Raw genomic sequence first — 8454 nt, forward strand, 5'->3', positions numbered from 1 at the left:
AGTCACAGCGCAGAGATCAAGGACAGAGCCGGTCCTAGAAAGTGAACTACACACGCTCTCCGAGGTGGTCTCTACAGGTCAGGCTAGCGTCCTGCTGAGAGCACAGTGCGAGGGAACCTTACCCCAGGACTACTTGAAACATGGCTGCGCTGCACATGAACAAAGGACAGGTGGCCTCACAAGTGACCCTTTCCTCACCACCTACAAAGTCCAAATTGTCAGCCTTTCACACCTATTATGCTTCCATTATCTGTGGAAAATACTAAGTGCCATGCCCTGGATCTAACATGCACAGAGCAGGCTCTTGAAATTAGTTTCTGCTTATTGGTTTTAAAAATTATTAAGATTATTTTATTTTTAAGGTAGCAAATCAATCAAGGACTGCTGGGGTGTTACATGCAGGGTGCATTTGAGAATATCACTGTAATAATAATCAATTTTTTTAGAATCTAAATGCAATGTATTTTTATGAGTAACTTACACAGCGGTAGGAGGAAGGAGAAGAAATGTAGGGAATAAATCGAATATATCTTTCTCTTATTTCCCTTGGGCTGAATACATTTGTGGGTTACCATTCTCACCCCCTTAAACCGGGCATTTTGGATGGTAAGAATGACTGGGATTAAGTAGATACTCTAAAATTTAAAAAAAAAAAAAAAGAAAAGAAAAAAAAGTGCTAACCACTGCAGAGGGTAAGGTTTATTCTGTGGTTCAATTTATCAAATGAAATATTACATGCAGTTCATTTAAATAATATGAGATCTTTCTCTAAGTATACCCATCTTCCTCTACCCCCAATGCCAGGCCCAGGAGACCCCAGAAAGATTTATTTCTTTTCTTAACATGGGGACCAGTATCGCAGGAGTGCAAGACAAATATTAGAACAGAGGAGACAATTTGTTAATTAATGGTTTAGGCAGCCACAATCATAATAGGAACCTACCTAGAACTCTTGAAGATAGAATATACTGAAAATAGTAAAGACCAAAGACTTGGATGCCCTGGCAAATAAATGAGGAAGAAGTGTGAATTTTCATACATAGACCTACAAAGGGCCCGCAGGGCCTCTAATCGCCTTTTGAGGTAAAAGTACTTAAATATAAAGTGCTTTTGAGTAATTTAATAAAGGCAAAACCTTTTCGGAGTTGTCTAGGTATGGCAGGATTCCCCTCCAGGGGGTTCTGTATTCTAGGATTGGCTGAAAACCATGGGGAGTACCACAGCCAATCAGTGTACAGATCCAGCTGTAGGGGGCGGAAACCTCAGCCTGTGGCAAAGCATTGAGAGGGCAGGCCAAGTAGGAAGGTGGGGCACTGTATCTATGTGGTACTGATTGGGTTACAGTGACATTTTAGGGAAGATTCTCTTCAATGGGAAGTAGTTCATGGAAGCAAAATAAGGAGATATAATATAGGCGCTGGGAGGAAGAATCAGGTTAGCTGGTATTCTAAAAAATCAAACTAAATGGAAGAATTAAAATTTCTGTTTCTCCATCTTCTCCTTACTGTGGTGGCTTATCACAGATAGGGAGCAGTCTAGGCAAAAGCAGTGTTACCCAGGGAGCAAAAATAGCAGTCGGAAAATAGTTTGTGCCTGCCTTTGTCGACTGAAGACTGTGGCAAAGAGTCGGGTACAGTGTACATTATGCTGCATGTAAGACTGGACTGAGGACGAGGAAGAAGACTGGGGAATCACTGGAAGGCTCGCTCCCTGAATCTCAGACCTGCACGGCGGACTGCAATGATATACAGTTGGCTGACTTGCTAAACCAGTTTAACTAGCTTTTTAAGAACCTTTCTATCTCTACCATTCTGTGATAGCAGATTCAAGAAGAGATCTCAGAGAAGGGATAAAGAGACACTTGAGAAATTGTTTTGGAGTACGACTCCATTGGAAGAGACCTGAAGTTCCTATCTTAATAAAAGCTTAGGTAACTTCAGAGTATGTGGGAATGAAATAAAGGGGCCTGAGGGCTAAGTCCTTGTTTCTCATGCAAGAGGACTATTGAGGGTTCATCTTCTCAAATGTGAACTCCGCTGGGTAATCAGTCATCCCCATGGTAACCCAGCAACTTTTAATTGTCTTTAATTAAGGGGCCACAGAGGCAATCAGCTACATTTCTAGCACATTAATGAGGGAAGCATGAAGTGCAAAATGGCTGCCAAAGGTAAGACAGTGCTTGTACAAACCAGGATTTCTGGATGAATTTCTAAGGGCAAGTGTGAGACCCAAGTGTGGCACATCCTTGACTCTGCAGGATCAGGAAACACTGACTAAAGAGGAGACAAAGAAAATTCAATAATGTCTGGAAAAAAGAAAAATACATGTATATAAGAAATAAGTTAAAGAGCAAGTAAGATCTTCTTGGTTAATTTAATTTTAAAAATAGGATATAATCTGTACTTGGAATTCTTTTTTTTTAATTTTTTAAAATTTATTTATTTATTTTGAGAGAGAGAGCACAAGCAGAGGAGGGGCAGAGAGAGGGAGAGACAGAATCCCAAGCAGGCTCTGCACCATCAGTGCAGAGCCCAATGTGGGGCTTGAACTCAAGAACTGTGAGATCATGACCTGAGCCGAGATCAAGAGTCAGATGCTTAACTCACTGAACCACCCAGGCGCCCCACTGTACCTGGAATTCTTAAAAGGTAAAGACCAAGATAGAACACAAAGTGAGCAAAACAGATGAAGCTAAAGAGTGACTTCACCAAAATCATGATATTAAATTACAAAGTAAAATTGGAAAATTATGGCTCTTCAGTTCATTTTAGAGCTTGCCTGCTTCAAGGAGCTGTCTTGAATTACTACAGTGCATACTATTCACTCCTAAAAAAAAATTACTATAGTATTTACTACCTGCACTTTTGTGTGTCTAATTATAAGTGTCCATATATGCTTTCTTTGGAGGATGGGGCACCCTGACTAATTGGGACAATTTAAGAAGTGATTTTATACATATTTTGACACTTGGCTATTGCTACATCGCTGTGATTTTTATGCAGCATATGCCTGTAACTGCTCTGGTAGTTGAAGCAACCAGGAAACAATGCCCACCCGGAGACCCAGTGCCCAACAGAGCAAAGGCCAGGCTGGAACCTGCATCCTCTGCCTAAGATGCAGCGTTCTGCCCGCTGTCACGTGTGACCCCAGGCAGGGGTGCAGCTCTTATGTCTCAGCCCTCAGCTCCTCTCAGCCCTTCTGAGCATACTTTGGGTAGCCACCACATATTTGGACCTAATTCAGAAAGAAGAACTTCAAATGCAAGGGTGTGGTTCTGAAACGAGGCAGGAGGAGCAACATTTTCACTAAATTTGTAAAAATGTTCATGTGGACTGTGGGATTATTTCTTTTCATTCAGAGCCTCATTAAACAATTGTTTAAAATTATAGCCAGTTCCTTGCTCAGTACTTTGAGGATGATTTGGAAAACAAAGACCTTGGGGAATAAGGTTCTGAGTGAATAATTACCAGGGGATGGACTGCTCTGATTTTTCACAAGGAGTCTGTTCTCAACCTTGCTTGTTCATTCCTTCCCATAGACAGTAAGACTTGCTTATACTGGGGGCCAATGCCTAACATTTAGATATTTTTATTAATATCTATATGAACCAATCAATTCACAAAAACTGAAGTCAGCCACTATGTGCAAATCTAGGTTCCTTTACAGAAAGAAAGGAACAAAACAGGCCTGTTTTCAAGGTGTGTACAGGTTAGTTGGGAGGTAAAACCCACATGGGAAAGAACACTAACAAAGCAGATGAGCACTTGGAACAGGTTTTACAATTTGTATATTTAGACTTAGCAGGCACTGAACAAGCCTGCTGGCAATTTTTATGTGCTGGCTTTTCGGGCATTATCTCATTTCATTTTCATAACAGTCCACAGGATGTAGATATAAATATCATTCACATTCATATCAGCTCATCTTCAGCTCAAAATTCTACAATACTTTCTCTTCTCACACCCAGTAAAGCAAAGTCCTTACCACAACTCCAAAGCCCACTGGGTGGAATCCAATTTTCTCTTCCACATCCTTCCTAAGCCCCTACCTCTTGACGTTCACCTCCTACCACCCTCCCCCTTGCACCCCATGCTCTGGATGCAATTGCCTCCTTAGTACACCCAGAGAAATATCAAGCTCGTTCCTGCCACAGGCCTCAGTGCTTCCAGAACCCACACCGGATTCTTCAAGTCCTTCAGTTCTCTCCTTAGACCAAACCTTTTCAGGAAGACCTTCATTAACCTCCCTAAAGGAAACTGCATGCCCTGCCCTAGTTGCTTGTCCCTTCGCCTAGCTTTTCTTTTCTCCCAAGCCTTCTCTCATTGACATATTTCCATGTTGATCCATTTGTTGTCTCTCTCCGTGGTCTAGCAGGGGCTTTGCTTTGTTCCCTGGTGTATTCCAAGTGTCTAGAGTGGAACCTAACATTAAAGGGGCTCAACAAATATTTGCAGAACTGTTTAGATAAGCAATGCTTTGAGAGCTCAGGTAACTATCTGGTCATAGCCCATGGCACAAATGGAATGGGATCCCCATCTTCTAGTACTACCTGTCTGGATAGTCTTCCAGGAAGAAAGACCCCTGCAGGCTTTGAGCACTGAAAACACCACTTCTCATAACAGAGCTTAGAGACTGAGTTCTGTCTTTACACTGAAATTCTGACAAATGTTGAACAGGGTATAAGATTGCTAAGAGTAGATCCACAATTATTATTTTTTATTATTAATCTGTAAACATATCAGTTCATCCACCATATGCTCTCTATGTGCTTAGTGTCTAGCATTGCAGAACAAAGTTTCTTTTTTCTCTTTCTTTAGGGACATAGGTAGATACATGATGATAGATAGATAGATAGATAGATAGATAATATGCTAGATAGAATTTTTTTTTTGAATTCCACTGTTGCTTGTTTCCTCACTTTTAAATCCAAATACCTGTGCCTCAGGCCCCCTTCCAGGACCCTAAAAACAGCAACACACCTTCCAAAGATGTTTCTAATTGAACCCTTACCAAAACGACTACTTCATCAGATCCTTACTATACTCTAGGTACCCAGGAGCCAAACTGACATTCAGTTACCACGACTTCACGTTTCTAGTAAGACTTTTGCATTTAGAGAATTTCTTACAAGAGAGTGGTGATGGTAGAAATTGCAGTATGGTTTTGGGGTTCAGTTTGGCATGAGACCTATAACCCTCATATCACGGTGTTCAGTTGTTGTGAACTCTCTACCTCAACATAAAGCTCAACATAGCTTTGGCCTGGCAGGAAAGCAAATGTCGAAAGGAAGGAAGAAAATAAGCTTTATGGCTTAAAGGAAAATAATTTTCTGTATTTGTTTCCTTCCTTTTCTTGTACTTCACTTTCTATCAATAGAGGAATATTCTGTCCTCCCCAAGGAATAACCTCTCTTTCATGCACTGAAAAATGTCATTTTTGAGTTTCTCTCTGGGATGGTGTGACAAATTTTCAGGATGCATGGAAAGCACAGACCTCTGTCTTTCTAGGTGGCTTCAAACTAAACAAGAAAGAAAATAGAGTATGCTCCACTATCACAGAGGTTATTGTTTGGGTTCGTGGCAAAATATATTACAAATTTGTAATAATGGCAATAGTAATGGCCTTATGTAGCGAGTACTATTTGTTTTCTTATTGGTTTTTGATGTTCAATTCCTGTTTATCTAGAAAAGAAATTCTTTGGAAAAATATAGAAATGTAAGTATAAAATATGAAAGTACAAGTTTTTTTTTTCTTTAACTCTCTCTCTCAGTTAATTAAATTGAAATGGGGATTCTGCTGTTTGCAGCTTTAAAAAATAGCCAATTGAAATTTAATTGGTATCTTTTTTTTCCTTAGTATTCATGCCCTGAAGCTAAATTAATGATCAGTTGTAAGCACTTCAGCTAAGACACTATTATGACTTCTGAATGAAATTAAACCTAGGACCATACAGTGGATAAAATAACTACTAAGATAAGAATGACAACTGTACTATAAATAACAAAGGGTTAAAATGTGTCTCTGTGCACTCTCTCTCTCTCTTTCTTTTTAACAATTACAGAGAGACAGGAGGCTCAAGTGTATTCTAGGACCAGTAGATGTTGTAAATCAAATTAATTACTTTTGCCCAAAACTGTCCTCAGTGGAGGATTTTTGGCCACTGGACTGTTAATACCTCTTTACTTAATCACTGTCCCGTAATGTCATCCCCTGATAGAAGAGATGAACAGAAGCAATGGCAATCTTTTCACCTTTCTCAAGTCCCCACAAGACCCTGATTTACAGGATAAAAGTGTTATGTATCATTCTGCCTATACCTCAGAAGCCCTTCTTTTCTGTGGGAGCAGCACAGAACCCAGAGAAGTTCATGTGGGAGGTGGCTTTTTTATCTATGTCTCTCACAGCTCTATCTCAGCTTTCAATACCCTGTGAATTTCTTTCTCGGACTGGATTTTAAACCATCTTCGATGGACATTATATCTATCAAGGATTTTGACATTCCCATCCCTTTGATCAAGAAGAATTCATCACGAGTAGTTTCACCAAACACCACCCAGATTAATCTAGCACACAAGGACATGCATGCTCAAGGGCAAGGTGATGTGGAAGGTGTGCACTGAATCAAGGGAATTTGCTTATTATAACTTGCTGGTGCAGCCATTTCAGTCTTCATGGGGGCAAGGCCATCATTTCTAAAGGCAAATAGAGAATGCCAGAAAAGGGCGCAGACAAAAAATAAATCATGGACTATTTACAACTGATATTTGAGTTTATGTTATGTATTATTATTTAATTTTACGTGAACAGGCTTATTTTTCTCATTAGGGAATGCTGAAGCTAACCTAATAAAAGCACCTGCTCGGAATAAATGTCAACTGATTGTGGAGGTGACTAACACAGAGTTTGAGTAAGAGAGGTACCCTGTATTTAAATACAAAACATTTCAGACCCAGTCTGTACACACACTTCAGGTCCGGGGACATTAAGACATCATTTATTGTGCTTGTTTCCCAGAAGCCACTACTGCTTTCTGACCTCAGAGCTTTCTCAGATGGAGTCGTTGTTCAGACCAGGTGATTTCAGGAGGAAATTCCTCCCTCACAGATCGCCTCCCTCACAGTGAGGTTTCAAGAGAGACCTCACTAGGTGTCTTAAGGAGTGGCATACCAAGCATCTCTAAGTGTCTGTGGAGAGGAATCAACTTGATGATTTATCTGTTTTGTTAGAAAATACTGTGATTCTTATGGCCTAGATATGGATGCCCTAAATATTAGCATCATCCTGTGAGTTCTAATTTCTAATTAGTAATCAAGAATTTTAATGCCACGGGCATGTTAGGGAATGACCTCATACCTTGGGATGGAGTGGAATGTTTAAATCATCATGAAAATTGTTTAACAGCAATTCTTAAAATGGAGCTTGATCTTAGGTCATGTGTTCATTCTCTGCCTTTCCTTCTTATCTAAAGGGTTAATGTCTGGAACATGGGTGATGAAGCAAAGGAAAAATCTTTTGCCCAACAATATATAATTTAAAACCCCAGCGATTGTTTTTGGTCAGTTTCTTGCAATCTGCAAGGTAATTTTTTTCAATTTATTTGGAATTAGTCAAGTGCACTGTTGAAAAGGCAGAGTGAATTGATGCTAAATAGTTTTTGGAAGATGTAATTGTCTGATGATTTGTAAATAGCCAAGCTTATCAAAAAAGTAATTTAAATGTTATGCTGACAATTTTGTTCAGTTTGGTATACTCTGTAAACTGGGGAATCCAATTTTTTGCCCTCATTAGCATGAGAATTCTCTTTGCTTGACTAAATGATTTGAGGGCCTAAGGATGCCCAGCGCTTTGGAATCGGAACTTTTAATGATCTCTTACACAGTATAAACATCACTCATAGGATGATAATGCCAAAGTGCTTTTTAATAACTAAGTTTTATGTGCCATTTGATTGGTTAGAATGTGTTCCTTACATGTTCTATCAATGTCTATCTTTGGTGAAAGTGGGACCCTGTTGAGTCTGTCTCCATTTTCCCTCATATGCCCCCCCCACCACTCCATTTGTACTCTTTAATGTGAGTGCTCCAAACCCAGAGTGACCATTGTTCATCAGATGAAAGAACTCTGACAAGTACATTATTATAAACTTCTTAGGGTCTGGATAATTTTGATTATTTCAATCATAAAAGTAGTAAAGTAATTTTTAAAAACCCAGTTATTTATAAGGTGAGGTATTTGCTCAGACTTAAGTGCTTTACATACATCATTTTATTTTCCACCTCTGCAACAATTCTGAAGTAAGCATTTTATCCCTAAATACCATAAAGTATCTAGAGATTTGGCAGATGAAACAACTAAGCCATAACATTAACTTGCTGTGGTCATATTTCTGAGTCACCAACCTGAGACTCAAAACTTATTTGTGGATTGAACTTGGGTGTTAACCACCAAGCAAAT

This window comes from Panthera leo, chromosome D3, assembly GCF_018350215.1.
Source record: "Panthera leo isolate Ple1 chromosome D3, P.leo_Ple1_pat1.1, whole genome shotgun sequence".
Lineage (NCBI taxonomy): Eukaryota > Metazoa > Chordata > Mammalia > Carnivora > Felidae > Panthera > Panthera leo.